The 16,985-nt window shown below is 47.7% G+C and overlaps 1 pseudogene; it reads right to left on the reverse strand.

Annotated features, from left to right (window-relative positions):
* Positions 1-687: 687 nt before the first annotated feature.
* Positions 688-16,643, reverse strand: LOC132836656 (beta-1,3-galactosyl-O-glycosyl-glycoprotein beta-1,6-N-acetylglucosaminyltransferase 3-like; annotated as a pseudogene).
* Between the last annotated feature and the right edge of the window lie 342 nt (positions 16,644-16,985).

Here is a 16,985-nt window from a genome sequence, read left to right on the forward strand (position 1 = left end):
ACCCTCAACCACATGGCATCAACATTGACGTCACTAGTTTCCAAATCTCTCCTCTCCCCCCACCTCATCCCAGATCCAACCCTCCAAGTCGACTCTCCCCTCTTGATCTGTCCATCTTCCTAACTATATATTCGACCTTCCCCAATGACCAATCACAATCACGCCCCCCCCCCCCAAGCTGGATTTACTGAGTACCTTCCCAGCTACCTTCCCCAAAAGCCCCACCCTCACTCTATTTATCTCTCAACCCCCTTATTCCCCTACATTCCTGATGAAGGGCTTATACCCGAAACATTGATTCTCCTGCTCCTCGGATGCTGCCTGGCCTGCCGTGCTTTTCCAGCACCGCACATTTTGACTCTCACAGTAACTAATGTTACAGTGCTAAGTCTCACAGTGCCCAGTGTTACAGTGGATAGTATTAAGGTGTCCAGTCTCCACAGTGCCCAACACTATGGTGCCCAGCCTCACACTGCCTAGTGCTACAGTGACCATGTTACAGCATGCAGTTTCATAGTGCCTGGCCTCCACAGCAGCCAGTGTTATAGTATACAATCTCACAGTGCCCAGTTTCACAGTGCCCAGTCTCTGTGTTTCCGATGTCTCACCCACCACCCCTACCACCATCACCGAGGTTTATTCTGTCCCAACCTCCTACCCAGCCCCAGTTTTACCAAGTGTCCTGTTTCAGAGATATTCCTCCATGCACTCTACTGCCGTGTTGTCCATGTTGGGGTCAAACTTATTTGCAAGGAAAGATCTCTGATGGACCACCCACTGTAGATCTCCTGCCCCATACACACAAACCAAGTGGCGATACCTTCCCGTGCAGGGAGGGTATAGGGCACCCCTCGCAACGTCACCAGCCTCAAAGGACCACTTTACTGCCCGGCCAAGTGTCCTGGTAGCCCCTTGGGTGTACGGGATGGAGCCGGGTACATTGGGCATTCTGTGCAGGGTAGCCCACACATGCTCGTCCGGGCTGTAGGTGTCCTCCGACCACTTGAGGAAGGCCTGGATCTCGGCACTGTCAAACACATGACCGACAAACTCTCTGGAGGCCATGAAGTAGGCGCTGCCCACGAAGATGGAGGTGCTGATGTTCAGCTGGTCTTTCAGTTGCGCCATCAAGACGACTTGGTCCAGGGTGTCGTGGTGGTATTGCCAACGTTTCTGAAAGGCAAGCGCAAGAGAGAGTGAGAGAGACGAGAAAGTAGTAATGATAGCTTTTCAACTTCGCCTATGGCTTTTTCCCTCCCCAACTCCTCTGCACTCTCCTCGCCCCCAGATCCAGCAAGATCCATGCACACTCCTGCTCTCAATTACTCACCTTACAGTGGAGAACAAGGCCATTCAGCCCCTCAGGTCTTTCTCACTCCTATTGCCTTGTGCCAGTCACCTGCCTATTTCCCCATATCCCTGCCTCCCAAACCATCTCCCAATGCTCATTCACTGAGCAAACTCATCCTCAAACTCTCCCAGTGGATCTGGCTCCAAAAATACACTTCAAGCTGTGCCCTCTGGTCATAAAGGTTGAGAGCACCAGAAAAATAGATCCTTCAGCCCATCATGTCTGCGCTGGCAAAACAGGCTCCTTGCTACTCCAGTCTCATTTTCCAGCACTAGGAACATCGCCTTTCATGCCTCACCAGTGCAATGGAGACACTTTTCTGTGGTCATCAACTCCTGGAGTGGGACTTGAACACAGAGCTTTTGTGTCAGAGAGAAGGACGTGGTGTGCAGGGATATAGTTCTTTGAAAGTTGCATTGCAATAGACAGGGTGGTGAAGTAGGTATTTGATACTTTACCTTCATTGGTCAGTGCATTGAGTATTGGAGTTGGAATGTAATGTTGCAGCTGTAACAGAGATGGATAGAGCTCTGAAAGATAGTGGAATCAAGGGTTATGGGGATAAGGCAGGAACAGGATACTGATTATAGATGATCAGCCATGATCATAATGAATGGTGGTGCTGGCTCAAAGGGCCGAATGGCCTACTCCACCTATTGTCTATTAGTAGGAGTATCTCTGCTATGCCTTTGCCATTACCAAGTGTGATCTATTGTCTGTAAAGGACATTGGTGAGGCCACTTTTAAAATACTGCATACAATTCTGGTCGCCCTTCATAAGAAAGGATGTTGTTCAGCTTGAGAGGGTGCAGAAAAGATTTACCAGGATGTTGCCGAGATTGGAGGGTTTAAGCTACAGTAAGAGGTTGAATAGGCTGGGGCTATTTTCCCTGGAGTGTCGGATGCTGATGGGTATCCTTACAGAAGTTCATCAGGAGGGGCATGGATAGATGTTGAAATGATCAGCCGGATGATAGTACACTTCACACAGCTTCCTTTATCACATACATGCAAGAAGACTCAACCAGCCGAGTCAAAGCCCACCCTTGCCTGGAGAGTCTGAAACAGGCAGTTGCAATCACACTTTTACACACAAATCAGCGTTCCCTTTTCACGAATTACATTTTGATTTCAAGCCTTCGCAACACAACTAATCAATCAGATCCTGATCTAGGTACATTGACCTTAACACTCAACAGGTGTTGTAGAAGTTTGTTTCGGTCTTCCTGTCTTCTCACTTAACTGGAGCCAGTTTCAGTAAGCTAACTAGCTTTCACATGTGCTTGGCTGCACTTTTCTGTTGCTGCTCAGAATTGTTTAGCTGACCTCCTTTTTTGTTCTTGCCCCATTTTGATTCCTTACACGTCAGCTGTATATAGCCAAAGGTCTTTTCCCAAGAGTGGGGGAGTCCAAAACTAGAAGCATAGGTTTTAGGTAAGAGGGGAAAGACCTGAGAGTTACTTTTTCACACAGTGGATGATGTGTGCCTGGAATGAGCTCCCAAGAAGTGGTGGAGGCGGCTGGTACAATGACAATTTTTAAAAGGCATCTAGATGTGGACATGAATAGGAATAGGTTAGAGAGATATGTGCCAAAGGCTGGCAAATGGGACTAGGTCAGATTGGGATGACTGGTCAGCGCAGACAGGTTGAACTGAAGGGTCTGTTCCATACTGTATGATGCTATGACTCGGTGCTGTCTGGTTATTGAGGTTTAGAACACCAAAATAATAAGTTGCCCTTCAGCCCATCATGTCTGCACTGGTCAAAAAGACAAGCTCCAAACTATTCTCATCCCATTTTGCAGCACTTGGCCCATACCCTTGAGTGTCTCACAATAGCAATGACCTTCCTATGGCCATCAGCTCCTGGAGTAGGACTTGAATCCAAAGCTCCTCCCTCAGAGTGAAGGACACCGCACATTAGATTCTCTACAGTATGGAAACAGGCCATTTGGCCCAAGTCCACACCAATCCTCTGAAGAGCACCCCATCCACACCCATTACCCTACCCGATATTTACCCCTGACTAATGCACCCGAACACTATGGGCAATTTAGCATGACAAATCTACCTGGCCTGCACATCTTTGTGGATTGTGGCAGGAAACCAGAGCACCCGGAGGAAACCCACGCAACACTGGGAGAATGTGCAAACTCCACACAGACAGTCGCCCAAGGCTGGAATCGAACCCAGGTCTTTGACGCTGTGAGGCAACAAATGCTAACCACTGAGCCACCATGCCACCCCTTCCGCAAGACACAAGACACTTTATTCACATTGTGTCAAAAGATATCTTTTATCCTCTGTCCTTGTGGCATCATGCTTGGGAGATATGGATACTTGGTTACCAAGGGGAGGATAGATTATCGATGATATGCAGGAATGTGGATGGTGGAACAGGATCAAAAGGGCCAATGGCCTACTCTTGTTCCTTGTATGTATGGGAGCAGATTTTTTTTTATCCAATTTACATCGGAACTTGCCATCATCTCATACAAATGTAGTATAGGCTTCATTACCTCCTGCTCACCCTGTACCCATTGAGTAAACCTCACCCCACTCTCCGTTGTTCCAAAGGGAGCATCGTTGACCATTCCAACTGAGCCATCCAACATAAACCCTAGCACTATTCTGCGAAATCTCCTCTTCTCCCTGTCCTGAGGGCCCTCACCGGAAATGATCACAACAATCCAATTGGGGCTAAACCAATTTGACATGCAGCACAACTCAACCATTTATTGCATCAATGCCTCTATTTATGAAGCCTTCTGCTTTTCTACCCTCTTACAGCCTCCTCCACCTTCTAATGTTGATGAATGTTTATCGCCAGATCTCTCTAATGCTGCGCATCTTTATGATTGTGCCATTACATTTCTATTACCTCTCCACATCCTTCCCCCAAAACATATCACCTTACACTCTTCTGTATTCACCTCTGACTGGATGCTGTCTGTTCATTGTGGTGACTCTGGACAATTCACATCATCCTCACCATTTGCCAATCCTCCAGGTTTATCATTGCCCCGAATATGGGCATTTTGCCACATACTCCAAGATTGATATCACTGACATATTGAATAAAAGCAGTCGTCTATTTAGGGCTGAGATGCGGAAACATTTCTTAACTTACAGGATAGTGAAGTTATGGAATTCTGTACCACAGAAAGCTGTGGAGTTTGAGTCATTGAATATATCCAAGAACGCGATTAACAAATATTTAGGTTTCAAAAGCATCAAAGGCATGGGGAGAAAGTGGGAGTATGGCTGTGAGATAGAGGATTAGCCATGATCATATAGTATGGTGGGCCTCAGGAAGGGCCAAATCATCTTCTCCTGCTCCGGGTCTTAATGTTTATATGTCCCAGCTGTGTGGATCATTCCCACCTACCAACCAACCAACCTCTCTTTTAAAACAAGATCCATGAATCAGGGGTTGTGTTGTCAATTTTGTTGTCCAGCCGTTTTTATCTAGTGCATGGTGAAACACTTCATTGAATCCAGTTCAGACAACATTCTCTGCTTTCAAATTCTCAGCTACTTCATCAATGCATGATGCGAGGTTGGAGACTTACCTTTTGAAAACCTGCACTGGCTTCACTTCATTGATTTGATCTAAGGCAGGTTGGTGCGAATTGCAGCCATAACTACCAGCATCAATGTCAAGTTAATGATATAAAGTAAACTGGGATCCATGCAGTGTGAGCCTCGGAGACCCAGGTTCAAGTCGCTTCTGCTCCAGAGTTGTGCGATAACTTCTTTGAACAGTTTCATCAGTAAATGCAAGACCATTAACAAGTCGGGACAGGAGTCAGCCATTTGGTCCCTCAAGCCAGCTTCACTAGGATCATGGCTGATTCACCATTCCTCAAGTCCATGTTCTTGCCTTATCTCCATAACCCTTAATTCCCCACTGACCAAGAATCTATCTATCTAAGCCTTAAATATATACAAGGACAGCTCTCTGTGGCAAGGAATTCCAAAGATTCACAACCTTCTGAGAGAGGAAATTCCACCTCATCTCAGTCTTAAACTGGTGCCCCTTTATTCTGAGACAATACCCCCTTGGTCCTGGACTCTCCCATGAGGAGAAACATCCTTTCAGCATTTACCCTGTCAAGCCCCTTAGTCCTGTCCATTTCAATGAGGTCACCTCTCGTTCTTCTAAACTCCAGTGAGTAGAATCCTGTTTAGCCTTTTGTTTTTAAGACAATCCCTCCATAATGGGGGCCATCCCACTGAACATTCTCTTACCTTCCTCCAATGAAACAACATGTTTTCTTAAATAAGGTGACCAGAAATGCTCACAGTACTCCGGATGTGCTCTCACAAGCACCTTGCACAGTTGCACTAAGACTTCCTAACTTTTATACTCCAACCCCCTTCAAATAACGGCAAACATTCCACTTCAGTTCTGAAGAAAGGTCACCAGACTCAAAACATTGACTCTGTTTTCTCTCCACGAATGCTTTCTGGCCTGCTGAGTCTCTCCAGAAATTTCTGTTTTCATTCAATATTCCATTAGTCTTCTCAATTACCTGCTGCCGCCGTGTGCAAGCTTTCCAGTTTTCATTCACTAGTTCCCCCAAGTCCCTTTGTGTTGCAGCTTTCTGAAGCTTTCTCCACTCAAATAATATTCTATTCTTCTGATTTCCCTTCCAAATGAACAACTTCACATTTTCCCACATTGCACTCCATTTGCCAACATGTTTGCCAACTTAACCTATCAATATCTGTCTGTAAAGCACATAAGACAACATATTTTTACGGTAACTCGATATACATGACAGTAATATATCAGCAAGGCTTGAGAAGGTTTGTCGGAGTTGGGAGGTCATGCTGTGGCTGAACAGGACATTGGTTTGGCAATTTCTGGAATACAGCATGCAATTCTGGTCTCTCTGCTTTAGGAAGGATGTTGTGAAACTTGAAAAGGTTCAGAAAAGATTTACTAGGATGTTGCCAGAGTTGAGTGTGGAAATGCAGGAGATTGGTACTGGATGTGGAAGAATTACAGACACGATGGGCTGAATGGCATCCTTCCGCAAGAATTCTTTAATTCTGTGACTGGCGCAGAGGGAGATAACTTCAAGGTTCATGTTATCAGGAGGGACACCAAAGCCCTTTCCTCAGCTGAGTGGTCAGAAAACTCCCTACTCTTTACTTGAACTAAGGCATAACCTGTCTCCACCAGTATCATAGCAAAAGTCAGCCATTCGTCCCTTCAAGTCTGCTCCACCATTCAAGAAGGTCACTGCTCTTCTAGTTGCAATTTCAATTCCACATTTCTATCGGTTGCCCCGTCATCTTTATCTTTTTTTAAAAAAAAGGTCGCCTTGCTCACTCTTTCATAACTTCATCAACTCAGCCTTCACAACTTCGTATAGAAGAGATTTACACAGTGCAACAGCCCTCTCAGGGGAAAATAATTCTGCAAGGCATTGGTGAGGTCACTTTTGGAGTACTGGGTAAATTTGTGATCGCCCTGCTATTGGAAGGATGTTGTTAAACTGCAAAGGATGCAGAATAGATTTCCAAAGATGTTGCCAGGACTGCAGGGTTTTAGTTATAAGGAGAGGTTAGATAGGCTAGGACTTTTCTCACTGGAGTATTGGAGGGTGAAGGGTGACCATATAGAGGCTTATAAAATTGTGGGGTAAACCAATAAAAGTGAATAGCCCCAGGATGGGGGAGTCCAAACCCAGAGGGCATACATTTAAGGTGAGACCTGAGGGTGGTGCAAATATGGTTCAAGTTGCCAATGAGTTGGCAGCGGTGGGTAAAATTACAAGATTTAACAGACAACATAAATAGGACAAGTTTAGAGGGATATGGACCAAACACAGGATAATGGGACTAGTTCCAATTAGGATACCTGGTTGGCATGGATGAGTTGGACGAAAGGGTATGTTTCGGTGCTGTAGGACTCTGACGATATCTTATTCTATAGAACGTCTTATCAAACTTACAAGAGAAAGCAATGTCCCTTCAACCACCTTATCATGTCCCCTCAGAGAAATTTATGCATTTCAAAAAGATTTCTCAGATTTCCAAACTTCAATGTGTAAAAGCCAATTTGTTCAACCTTCCTTCATCAGATAAAGCCTTCATCCCAGGAAAAAGGCAGGTGAAACTTGCTGTCAATGTAATTATTTTATGTTTTAAATGAGAGAAAAATGTACAGACTGATTCTGCTGTGGTCTCATCAAGGCCTTGTATGGCACTCTCTCCACCCCTCAGGCCTGGAAATGGACTCTACATTTTGAAGAAAAATGTCTGTGCTCATGGACTCTGGACTAGAAAGGACTCTGCTTGTTGGTAATTAACTGTCATATGGTTTGTTGGGCTTATCACCTGCACTGTCTTGCATGTCTCTGGGTCTGGCAGGTCTTACTGTGAGCTGGGAGGCTCATGGGTCCTCCTGAAAGCTGTCACCCCGAGAGCCAGAGGGTGGGTAGGCCATCCTGTGAACCTGAAGGTTGGTAGGCTGTCCCGAAAGCCGGAGGGTGGGTAGGCCACCCTGATGACAGTCTCCTCGAGAGCTAGATGGTGGGTAGACCTTCTTGTGTGCCCCTGGGTCTGGCAGGCCTTACTGTGAGCTGGGACGTTCATGGGTCGTCCTGAAAGCTGTCACCCTGAGAACCAGATGGTGGGTAGGCCACCCTGATGCCAGTTGCCCCTAGAGCCAGTAGGTGGGTAGGCCATTCTGAGCGCTGTCGTCCTGATAAGGGGTAATCTGGATGGGCTGTCCTAGAGGTGGTCGGAGGATATCTCGGAGCAACCAAGAGCCAGAAGGCGCAAGGGGCAGGCTGAGATCCGGAAGGCTTGTGGGCTACCCTGCACGCTGTCGTCCCTGGGAAGGGGACGGGCTGTCCTAGAGGTGCCGGAAGGTGTGTCGGGGTAGTCCACTCGCCAGATGGTGCATTGGGGTGATGAGAGCCCAATGGTAAGTAGGGGCAGACAGAGAGCCCGAAGCCGTCCACAGCGCTGTCGCCCCGTGCAGGTAACGGGGCGGGCTGTCCTGGAGGTGGTCGAAAGGTGTGTCAGGGCGGGCCGAGAGCCGGAAGGTGCATAGGGGCGGGCTGCCTTAGAGTGGCCGGAAGTTGGGAGGGATCGGGGTGGGGGAGAGGCTTGCTGGTTTTTTGGGGTCTGTATTGTATGCGCTGTTTCTTACACAAGCGGACTGTCTTATATGTATGAAAGTCATTGTTACTGTTTGTAATGATTGAAACTGGGATTTGAGGTTTATCCTCATTTCTCTCAAAACCGGTTGAATGTCAGGGTTTGAGGTTTGGCTTTGTCATTCCCCTCCCTTGTAAAATTGCTGTTTCTCTGTATACAGCTGTAAATGTAATTGGTTGTATAAACTGTGAATTGTTTAATAAAATATAAATAAACAGGACTATCTGTTTCCTTTCTTCCTAGTTATGGAATATAAATTGTGAGGAGCAATTATAAATGTTGTCTGCGAAAATCACAAAGCTGAATCATGAAAGAGGAAGGGGAGTGTAGGTTTAAGCTAGATATGCTTGTACAAACAGTTATAAGCATCTGTTTCCCGCTTCTGCAAAAACAAAAACACAATCAAGAGGCCATAAGGCTCAGTGTGGACGAAGAATGAGAGGAAATGTTGCTTTAGCATGCAAGGAAGCAGATGGCAGTGAAGGAGGACATACGCTAACAATAGACCACAGAGGGATGTGGTGAAATGGCCAAGCAAAACCTGTACTGTTACGCACAAGGCCATATAAGGCAAAAGATAAACAAGAGGAATGGGCGCTGGGTTTAGAGTAGTGGGAGGAGGGAAAGAGAAATGAATTGTATCAAGGTTTTGTACTGTGTGCCTATCTTGTAGACACCACTCTTGCAAGAGTATATCAGACGATACTGCTGCTGCCAATCTTGTCTTGGACTGAAATTATTGAAGTGACTGGGTTCTATTTCCCACATAAATTAAGATTCACACACTTGTTATTTTTCACTGCATCTGACACCTGCACACATGACATGAGTACAAGGGGAAAATAAGCATAACTGCTGTCGGATGGTAGTGGAAGAAAAATAAACAGGCATGTCAAGGGATCTGCTCACTCTGAGAGCTGGCTCTCGGGGAGCTGGATCAGCATATGAAGGACTCTTCAATTGTCTTGAGGAGAGGAGACTGACTTCGAAACGGCCTCAAGGTGTCTGTTTTATGTGTTGCTGTTGGTGTCTTCCTACTGAGGAGGAGTTTATTTTTAATTTTTTTTTCATAGTTTGTTGTGATTGTTTTCTGGGGTTTCTTTCTGAGAGTTATAAGTTAGCCAGGAAGGATCTAAAGGGAGAGCTAAGAGCAGCGAGAAGGGGACATGTAAAGTCCTTGGTTGATAGGATTAGGGAAAACCCAAAGGCTTTCTATAGGTATGTCAGGAATAAAAGGATGACTAGGGTAGGTATCGGTCCAGTCAAGGATAGTCTTTGGAAGTTGTGTGTGGAGCCGGAGGAGATTGGAGAGACACTAAATCAATGCTTTTCGTCAGTATTCACTCAGGAACAGGACACTGTTGCTGATGTGAATATTGAGTCACAAGTGATTAGAATGGATGGCTTTGAGGTATGGAGGGAAGAGGTCTGGGGAATACTGGAAAGGGTGAAAATAGATAAGTCCCCTGGGCCTGATGGCATTTTTCCTAGGATCCTCTGGGAAGCTAGGGAGGAGATAGCGAAGCCATTGGCCTTGATTTTTGTGTCGTCGTTGTCTATAGGAATAGTGCCAGAAGACTGGAGGATAGCGAATGTGGTCCCCTTGTTCAAGAAGGGGAGTAGGGACAGCCCTAGTAACTATAGGCCAGTGAGTCTCACTTCTGTTGTGGGCAAAGTCTTAGAGAGAATTGTAAGGGATAGGATTTATGAACATCTGGATAGGAATAATGTGATCAAGGATAGTCAGCATGGTTTTGTGAAGGGCACGTCGTGCCTCTCAAACCTTATTGAGTTCTTTCAGAAGGTGACCAAGGAAGTGGACGAGAATAAAGCAGTAGATGTGGTATATATGGATTTTAGCAAGGCGTTCGATAAGGTACCCCATGGTAGGCTACTGCAAAAATTACGGAGGTAAGGCATTGAGGGTGCATTAGAGGTTTGGATTAGGAATTGGCTGGCTGGAAGGAGGCAGAGGGTAGTAGTTGATGGAAAAGGTTCATCTTGGAGTGCAGTTACTAGCGGTGTTCCACAAGGATCTGTTCTGGGACCATTGCTGTTTGTCATTTTTATAAATGACCTGGAAGAGGGGCTTGAAGGCTGGGTGAGCAAGTTTGCGGATGATACGAAAGTCGGTGGAGTGGTGGACAGCGAAGAAGGATGTGGCAGGTTACAGCGGGATATAGATAAGTTGCAGAGCTGGGCAGAAAGGTGGCAAATGAAGTTCAATGTAACTAAGTGTGAAGTCATTCACTTTGGTAGGAGTAACAAGAAGATGGAGTACTGGGCTAATGATCAGATACTTGGTAGTGTGGATGAGCAGAGGGATCTTGGTGTCCATGTACACAGATCTCTGAAAGTTGCCACCCAGGTAAATAGTGCTGTGACGAAGGCATATGGCGTACTGGGCTTTATTGGTAGAGGAATTCAGTTCCGGAGTCCTGAGGTCATGTTGCAGTTGTATAAGACTCTGGTGCGGCCTCATCTGGAGTATTGTGTGCAGTTTTGGTCGCCATACTAGAGGAAGGATGTGGAGGCACTGGAACGGGTGCAGAGGAGGTTTACCAGGATGTTACCTGACATGGTAGGAAGATCGTATGAGGAAAGGCTGAGGCATTTGGGGCTGTTCTCATTGGAGAAAAGAAGGTTTAGGGGAGATTTGATAGAGGTGTACAAGATGATTAGAGGTTTAGATAAGGTTGACAGTGAGAACCTTTTTCCGCGTATGGAGTCAGCTGTTACTAGGGGACACGGCTTTAAATTAAGGGGAGGTTGGTATAGGACAGATGTTAGGGGTAGATTCTTTACTCAGTGGGTTGGGAGTTCATGGAATGCCCTGCCAGTATCAGTGGTGGACTCTCCCTCTTTATGGTCATTCAAGCGGGCATTGGATAAGCAAATGGAGGTTATTGGGCTAGTGTAGGTTAGGTAGGCTTCGGTGGGCGCAACATCGAGGGCCGAAGGGCCTGTACTGCGCTGTATATTTCTATGTTCTATGTTCTGCTTTCTTCTATTAATTTGAAGCTGTGCTCAGCTGCACAGGCAGCTACTACCACCACTGCTGCTACAGTCTGGGCCTGCTCCTGCTACTGAAGCCTGGACCTCGCCTGCACCCCTGCTGCTGCTGCCTGGGCTACCTACACCTGGGGACGACTTCGACTGCTGCTCCTGAGGCTGCTTCTGAAAAAAAAACAAGACGGTCAGATGTTTTGTTCTCTCTGAGCTGGCTCTGAGGAAGCTGGATCCGTGCCAAGGACTCTTCATGTGTAAACAAAAGGGTGATTTGCTGACTGGATAATGGCCTCTGTGAAGTTATTCCTGACGGAGGGGTTTCCTGCTCCTCGGATGCTCCCTGAACTGCTGTGCTTTTCCAACAGTACTTTAATCTTGACTGTAATCTCCAGCATCTGCAATATCCATTTACAGTCATAGAGATGTATAGCATGGAAACAGATCCTTCGATCCAACATGTCCATGCCGAGCAGATATCCCAACCCAATCTAGTTCCATCTGCCAGCACCCGGCCCATATCCCTCCACATCCTCTGGCAGCTCATTCCATACGTGTACCACACTCTCCATGAAAATGTTGCCCCTCAGGTCTCTTTTATGTCTTTTCCCTCTCACCCGAAACCTATGCCCTCTAGTTCTGAACTCCCCGACCCCAGGGAAAAGACTTTGTCTATTTATCCTATCCATGCCCTTCACAATTTTGTAAACCTCTATAAGGTCACCCCTCAGCCTCCGACGCTCCAGGGAAAACAGCCTCAGCCTGTTCAGCCTCTTCCTATAGCTTAAATCCTCCAACCCTGGCAACATCCTTGTAAATCATTTTTGAATCCTTTCAAGTTTCACAACATCTTTCCAATAGGAAGGAGACCAGAATTGCATGCAATATTACAACAGTGGCCTAATCAACGTCTTGTACAGCCGCAACATGACCTCCCAACTCCTGTACTCCATACTCTGATCAATAAAGGAGCATATACCAAATGCTGCCTTCACTGATCTATCTACCTGCGACTCCGCTTTCAAGGAGCTATGAACCTGCACTCCAAGGTGTCTTTGTTCAGCAACACTCCTGAGGACCTTACCATTAAGTATATAAGTCCTGCTAAGATTTGCTTTCCCAAAATGCAGCACCTCGCATTTACCTGAATTAAATTCCATCTGCCACTTCTCAGTCCGTTGCCCCATCTGGTCCAGATCCTGTTGTAATCTGAGGTGACCCTCTTCGCTTTTGGTATCATCTGCAAACTTACTATCTGTACCTCTTATGCTTGCATCCAAATCATTTACGTAAATGACAAAAAGTAGAGGACCCAGCACCGATCCTTGTGGCACTCCACTGGTCACAGGCCTCCAGTCTGAAAAACAACCCTCCACCACCACTCTCTGCCTTCTAACTTTTGAGCCAGTTCTGTATCCAAATGGCTAGTTCTCCCTGTATTCCATGAGATCTAACCTTGCTAATCAGTCTCTCATGGGGAAGCTAGTTGAATACCTTACTGAAGTCCATATAATTCACATCTACCACTCTGCCCTCATCAATCCTCTTTGTTACTTCTTCAAAAAACTCAATCAAGTTTGTGAGACTCTCTCACTATCAACCTAAGAACAATCCTTTACATGCTCTGAAACGAACTTACATTCTTTTGTTCACTCTTAACTCTTAAGGGGTAGCTGTGAGCACCCACATGGGCCTCAACTATGCCTGCCTCTTCATCCATCGGCACCATTCCCCACCTTTTCCTCCACTACATTGATGACTGGATTGGCACTACCTCATATTTACATGAGGTGGTTGAAAAGTTCATTAATTCTACCAACACCTTCCAATCTGACCTCAGATTCACCGGGACAATCTCGAACACCACCTTCCCCTTCCTGGACCTCTCCATCTCCATCTCTGGCAACCAACTAACTGCAGACATCTACTACAAACCCACCAACTCCCACAGCTACCTGGAATACACCTCCTCCCACCCTGCCCCTGTAAAACCACTATCCCTTATTCCCAATTTCTCTGCCTCTTCTGCATCTGTTCCCAGGAGGACCAATTCCACCACAGAACATCCCAGATGACGTCCTACCTCAAAAACTACAATTTCCTCTCCCACGTGGTTGACAATGCCTTCCAGTGCATCTGCTCCATTTCCTGTACCCTCACCCTTGAACCACACCCCTCCCAACGCAACAGGGACAGAACCCCTTGGTCCTCACCTTCTACCCCACCAATATCCAGATATATTGCATTATCCTCCACCACTTCTGCCACTTACAAACAGACTGCACCATTAAGGACATATTTCTCTCTGCACTCCATCTGCATTCAATGAGACCATTCCCTCTGCAACTCCCTTGTCAGATCCACACACCCCTGCCCCCCAGACCCCCACCAACCCACCCTCCCCTCCTGGCACCTTCCCTGGCCTCTGAAAAGTGCAAAACCTGCACCCACACCTCCCCCCTCACCTCCATCCAAGGCTCCAAAGGATCCTTCTACATCTAATAGAAATATACTTGTACCTCCACCAATGTCATCTACTGCATCCATTGCACCCGATGTGGTCTCCTCTACATCGGGGAGACAGAATTCTTACTTGCGGATGGTTTCAGAGAACATCTTTGGGACACCCACACCAACCAACCCCACCGCCCCGTGGCTGAACATTTTAACTCCCCCTCCCACCAAGGGCATGCAGATCCTGGGCCTCCTCCATAACCTCCTCCCTTACCAGCTGACGCCTGGATATTCCACCTTGGAACCCTGCAACCAGGTGGATCAATGTCGATTTCACTAGTTTCCTCATTTCCCCACCCCAACTTATCGCAGTCCCAAGCCTCCAACTCAGCACCACCCTCCTGACCGGTCCATCTTCCTTCTCACCTGTCCACTCGACCTTCCTCCCCCCCATCCCACCCCCCCATACCTTCATCTATCTATCACATTCCCAACTACCTTCCACCCCCAGCCCCACACCCATCCCACTTATCTCTCAGCCCCCTGGTCCACAATCCTCATTCCTGATGAAGGGCTTATGTCCGAAACATTGATTCTTCTGCTCTTCAGATGCTGCCTGACCCGCTGTGCCTTTCCAGTGCCACACTCTTGACTCTGATTTCCAGCATCTGTAGCCCTCACTTTCTCCTACACTCTTGACCTCCGTCCATTCCTGTATACTCGTGTAATCAGTCTATATCCTTCCTTATCCCAGGCCCAGCCCTCTCTTTCCACCCCATCCCTTTCACCTGACCATCTTCCTTTCCACCCATCTGCTCCACTCCACCCACTGTCCAATCACAGCCACTCCCTGCATCCACCAATCGCCATCCCACCCACTTTTCCCCAGCCCCACACCCCCATTTATTCTGCAGCCCCTTCCTCTCCCCGGGTTCTGATGAAAGTTTCCGACCTGAAACGTCAATTGCCCTTCTACTCTGTTTGCAGCTCAACTCTCCAACTCCTCTGTATTCCTTTGTACATTCTGAACCTCCCTCCATGCAACTGAACAGTTTTAACATCCCTGTCTCTCTATGTACAGGCAGGAGTGAAGGACTGGAGGGTGGAGAGAGAGAGAGATGATGGAGGGAGGGAGGATGGAAAACACTTGGATGAAGAGAGGCCCAGCAGACAGGAAGGCGGTTACCATTTTGAACCCTGGTGCAGGATCCGACTCAATCACGTTGGAGCCGTTCAGAGCTCTGAGGCTGCGGACTATCTCCTAGTTGGTCAACAGGGGGAAGTCTTGGCCACTCACATTGATGAAGTACCTCCAGGGGACAGGGCTCTCCAGCAGCTCCTTCATGCAGTTGAGATCCGCCTGAACTCTGCTCCAGCCAGCATAGGTAACCCACTCCAGCTTGGCTGCGACAAAGACATTGTGGAAACACGAAGCGATGGCCCGAACGGCCGCATGAAATTGACCCGGGGATTTGCGGTCCACGTGGATACAGTAGACATTCTGTGGGGCGTAAATGCTCCATAGAAGCCTCTCAAACATCTCAATGCTCTGGTGGATGACCATGGAGTAAGCCAAGGGGAAGTGTTCCTCCCAGGGCTCAGGGGGACAGTGATATACTTGCGGGTCCTCAAATCGATTTGCAATTTCGGGTCATGTTCAGATGATCTCCCTCAGTGATGGCTTGGTGCTTGAGGGAGACGCTAATAGAGTTGAGGAGGGCCCTTTCCACCTCCTGCCTGTCCCCCTGGGTGATCTGCCAGCAGGTGGAGTTCTCCTCGACCAGCAGGAGGTGTTCCTGCATTGGACTGGTGCCTGGTTTCACCAGCCTGAGGGTCAGCCAACCCCCTCCTCTCTGGACCAGCAGCCATTGGCACAACAAAACCACACTGAGTACACACAGCGCTGATCTGAGGCAGGACCAGTGGGCACAACGGTGGCTCAGCTTGGGCATGGCACTTTCCAGGGGGCAGTGTCCCCAGCCTATAGGCGATAGGCAAATGCAGAATGGATGCTCTCTGTGCTGGGCAGCACTGCCTCCATCAGGCCTTGGGGAAGGAGTGATTGCAATTTGCTGGAGAGGTCGCCCCAGCCAGTCCTCTCTTCTTGTTAGACTCTTGTCTTCCCTTTTTCCCCAAGATTCAACTAATGACTCCGGCTTTCACTCCCTCTCCCCCCGGAACTGCTCTCCCTCTGGAATTCCTCTCCCTCTCTCCGTTACTCCTTTGTAACCCCTCTCCTTCTATTACCCCTCATAGAACTCATCCCTCTCCCTCAGTCACACCTCTCCTCCCTCTCTCGGTAACTCTCTCTCTTTCTCTGGGTAACTCTTCTCTGTCTCTCTCAGTCTCTCTCAGTAACTCCTCCCGCCCTCCTCTGGATGAAACCAGCCAATGTTCCGTTGTTTCTCTCTCGGAGTCCGGGCTCCTCTCGCTCCTGTCTGCCTGCCTAGCTCCAGGCGTTTCCTTGCCCGGTCTCTGCTTCTCTCCGGCCGTTCCTGGACCGGTGTTGCCCGGGTGAAGTAAACGAGTGAATTGCGATGGTGTGCAGTCTGGATCGGAGAACCGACTACCAGAGAGAACACAGAGCCAGCCAAGCCCAATAAACCTGCCCCAGCCTGGGCTGAGATGCTCTTTCAGGAAGGAACCTGCCATCGAGCCCACAACAATGTGGGAGGGGTAACCCTTGGGTGAAGAGAGGGCCAGGAGACGGAAAGGTGGTTCCCTGTTTGTACTGTGACTCTTAACTGTCGTCTGGGCTATTAGAGATGGCCAATAAACACTGGCCTGGCCAACAGTGCCCCCATCCCATGAATTTATTTGAAAAAAAATGACAATAGTAAATCAAATTAAATCAAACTTCACCACCTGTCCTCTCTCTCTGATGCGAAATTGGAATTATGGTGATTTGACCGTTCATAATAAAGCTGTGAATCTGAGCACAGCAAGTGGTTGTGAATCCAGAAAAAAAATTCCCCTGGCCAAGAGTGGCTCAGA

This window comes from Hemiscyllium ocellatum, chromosome 47 (genome assembly GCF_020745735.1).
Source record: "Hemiscyllium ocellatum isolate sHemOce1 chromosome 47, sHemOce1.pat.X.cur, whole genome shotgun sequence".
In the NCBI taxonomy this organism is placed as follows: Eukaryota; Metazoa; Chordata; class Chondrichthyes; order Orectolobiformes; family Hemiscylliidae; genus Hemiscyllium; species Hemiscyllium ocellatum.